Genomic DNA, 4,247 nt, shown 5'->3' with positions numbered 1-4,247 from the left:
TTTAACATGGTTACATGATTCATGCTCCTACTTTCCCCTTCACCCCCCACACTCCCCCCACCCATGGCCGATGCACATTTCCACTGGTTTTAACATGTGTCATTGATCAAGACCTATTACCAAATTGTTGTTAGTTGCATTGGTTGTGTGTGTCCTTTTGAAATGTTGGGTACCCACCCATCCAAGGCAAACCTTTTCCCCCAGTGTATATACATCCTTACTTGGAGGATATATCTCTTTTGCTTCCTACATGTGAAAAGGATGATTACTCAAAGATGGTAACTCCCTTTACTGAGAATGAGACCATCCTGCAATCTCTCAGGGTGAGAGGAAAAGACAAACTGCCTTTCCTTATGGCCAAATGTTACGTCATAGATTCAAATAAGAAGTTGATGACTAAAGCCCTAACGGCTACCACCTTTGCTGAAATAGAGAGCAAAACATTCTCAGTAAGGACTGAGAACTCTCCTGTTGTCATTAAGAATAGAAAAGTCTGTCTGCATTCCACTATGGCTTGGGATAGTTGGGATAACTTGGGATAAATGCCACCTTCTTCTTAGGTCAAGTAAAAAATTGAACCTGAGCTATTTCTTTTCCCAAGATCACCACAAAGAACCTTTCCTGGGTGGAACCATGCCAATTTTTATTTTTATTTTGTTTCTCTTTTTTGACTTTAATTTTTTTCAATTACTTGTGGAAACAATCTTTTACATTTGTTTCTGACATTTTGTGATTTACATTCTCTCTGTCCCTCCTTCCTCAAAAGGGGGTAAAGGGCCCGTTATAGGTTATGCCAGTTATGCTCATCTGTGATCACACGCCTGATAGGCAGTCCAGTCTTCATAGGTAACCTGTTGTTAAATAGTACTTCATCAGGTGGACTTGACAAATGGTTATCGGACTACTGGTTACAAGCCTTATAAGTCCCTCGACTTGCTTAAGATACACATGAAATGGCTGCTTTCCCTGTCTACGGCCCATTGGGGATCAGTGACTCCAGGGCAATTTTTTACCTGTGGTCACAAAACTCCACCAGTCATTATCTTTAATCACACTGTAGGACTTATAGGAAAAGTTTCTACTAGCAACACGGGGTCATGGTGGCACAAGCGCCAGAAACGGGAAGAGACTTCATCCAGTGAAAATGCAGTTTCCATCCACCAACCTGTAAAAGAGCATGGAAGTGGAGTTCAATGTCTTTGGTGCCTTTCTTCTCTTTATAGGAGTTGCAGCTCTAGGGCAAACTGCTAGAAATCTTTCCCTAGAAATTGAGAGATTGGCCCAAGCCACAAGTGAGTCCAACACCTCTCTTCAAACTGAAGTCGATTCTTTAGCCTACCTGGTCCTACTAAATCCTCTGGTTCTAGACCTCATCAGTGCCTCTCAGGAAGGAGCTTATCCTATACAAACCAGTCATGCTGTTCTAATGTCAGAAATCAGGAAAAAGTTACTGGCAAAAAATCCTATTTATTGGCAGACTTGTGCTTTATCAATAAGTCGATCATGCTGGGAAATTTGTGCCTCCCTTTGCCTTAATTTTATTCATAACGGTCCTTTCTAATCCCCCCCCCCCATTTCACCCTTTCCCTCTCCAGCTTCCTAGCTTCTCTAGCTTGGCCCACTCCCACACTCCTTTTCTTGCTCACTAATCCAACCTTCTCTAGCTCACTTACCACTTCCTCCCATTTTTGGCTCCCTAGCCTCTCCCATATTACATAAAAAGATACATTGTTTCCCTGTCCGGACACCCCTGACCCCCTCTTACCCCACAAAATCCCCAACCTTCTCTGGAGAATGGTAGCCAGAGCACCCAGCCCCTTCCCCACTCCATATGATGCTGTCTCCTTCCTTCTTCATCTCTTTCCTTCCCTGTGTGGGGTAGAGATTCTCTCTGGGGAGGGTTCCAGAAGGAGCTGGGCTCAGAACAGAAGCACATAGTAGGCCCTTAAGGAAATGTGACTTGAGATTACACGCCTAACTCAGTGCCTCCTTCCCCTTTGTAGTTCAGAATCCTCATACTCGAAGCCCTCTGTCTCTTCTTCTGACTTTTCTCTAGGTAACTGCCTTCCTCCACTTCTCTCTTACCCATTATTTCCCCTCCTCCAGCTCATTCATTTCCCTTTTCTAGCTCACTTAGCCCCTCTTCATCATGTACCCCCCTCTCCAGTTCTTCTCCAGGTTCTTCATTTTGAGTCCTGGAGCCTTTGGGAACATACTACTGAAACGTATGGACCCCTATTCAGAAGTATGTTGTTAACTGCATTCAAGAAAACACATGGTTGCAAAGGAAACCCATTCTATTGAAATACAACTGGCAGAGTGAATATATACTTTCAAGCGAAAGGCCCCCTGATTTCCTGCCCATCTCAGGGCTCCTATCTAGCTTCACTGCCACTCTTCTCTCCCGTTTCTATCTCATTCTCACCTTCTTCCTTGTCCAGCTCACCACACCACTGCCCTAGCTCACTCTTACTCCTTCTTTGTCTCTTTCCTCCTCCTGCTCCTCTCGGTGAACTATGAGAACATTCCTGCTTCTGTTGCTTCCTGATCGCTCCCTACTTCCCCACTGAACTCACTATTCCCCGTTTCCCCTTTTCTGGAGCTCATTTATCTCCTACCTATCTCTTCTCCTCTTCATTTCTTTACCTGGACACTTCACTCAAGTTCACCAACTCCTTCCTATTCTAGTTCATTTTCTTCTTCCCTGGGATGTGCTAACTGTAAATGTTTAACAACCAGCTCCCCACAATGGTACAAATGACACATTTTCAAGTTGAATCTTTATTATAAACATTTTCTCTATCACTTTCTGGAGTCTAGAATTCAAGAAGGCAGTCAGTTAAGCCTCAATTTGTAGGGTAGCCCGTTTCTGAGATGTAAATACTCACACTGAATATTTAAGAACTGACTCTTGGGAGCTGTTTTGAGCAGGCTCCAATACCCTTCTCTAGCCCACTGCTTCCCTTCCTCCTTTCTTAGTCCTGGCTATCTGATCCTCCCCTTCTAACTCACTACTCCTTTCCTCCTCTCCTCCTTTCTCCAGGCCATTGCTGCCCACCTCCCACTTCTTCCTGCTCTAGCTCCTTCCTTTCCCCTAAATCATCTAACTTTCTACCTCTCCCCTCTGTAGGCGCACCCAACTGTCCAGAGTTCTCTTACACCTTGAAGGGTGGCATCACTATCTGCTGTTTTGTAGATTAGGTAGTCCATCTGCAGATGGGCTGATTTTCTACAATGGGCAGATGCCGATACATTTGTATATAGCTAATGTACAGCATACATAGTCTGTACATCGTCCCAGAGTTCTGCAGCTGGGCAATCTGGGAAGGAAAGGAGGCACGGGGATTCCCAAGGGGATGGGCTGGCTGGAGGTGAGGAGAGAGGAAAATCACAGTGGACCAATGGCAGAGAGCAAAACTTTTTACTCATCACTCCCCACCATGGACACTGGGCTCCAGCATGCTCCTGTTTCCCCCAGTAGACCACCCTCCCTCTTGATACTGTTCCCCAACTGGGCAGGGGATCCCTAGGTTCTCCCTCTCTAGTCCTACATCCTCAGAAGATAGAAAGTAGCCCTGAGACCCACCCGGATATCCTGCCCTTCTCTGCCATGACATTGGTCTGTCCTACTCCTTGGGGAATTTTGCCCTATACTTCTGTGCCCTCTATTTCCCCCGTTTCATGTGTGCCTAGAGTCCAAAAGGCAGTTGGTCATGGGAGACTGGAGCTAAGGTCAGGGTAGCTACAGAGATCTGGGAACCAGGCAGCCATGCCAGCACCCTCCAGGAGAGCAAATGTAGCCCACTTAGCTAGGTGAATTTGGCAAAGGTATGAGAAATGGATCCACGGGAAACAAGCTCTGGAAGCCGTGGGCTAAGAGGGGAGGAGAAAGAACATCCTGCCAAGTGCAGCCCACAGGTACACATGGCATGGCCACTTTTGAGATCACGGGGAGAGCTGGCATGGGGAATTAGCCCAGATAACAGGGCTAAGGACATGTTAGGAGCATGGGAGAAAGGAAGGGGAAGGGGGGGCACATCTCAGAAGCTCCTCACACTCAGAGTTGCTCCACAGTGGAAGGTGCTGCCAGTCTCTGGATGGAATGAGTTGAGAGAGGTGGATAAGCTTTATTCAGGAATGTGGCCGAGGGGATTGGAGGATCCCAGAGATTTACAACTGGAAAGGACCTTGGGGAGGATCTAGGCCCTTCTGCCTACAATTGCATTTGATTAGCCTGTTAAATTTGC

This window comes from Gracilinanus agilis, chromosome X (genome assembly GCF_016433145.1).
Source record: "Gracilinanus agilis isolate LMUSP501 chromosome X, AgileGrace, whole genome shotgun sequence".
Taxonomy (NCBI): Eukaryota; Metazoa; Chordata; class Mammalia; order Didelphimorphia; family Didelphidae; genus Gracilinanus; species Gracilinanus agilis.
This window is presented reverse-complemented; position numbering follows the sequence as displayed.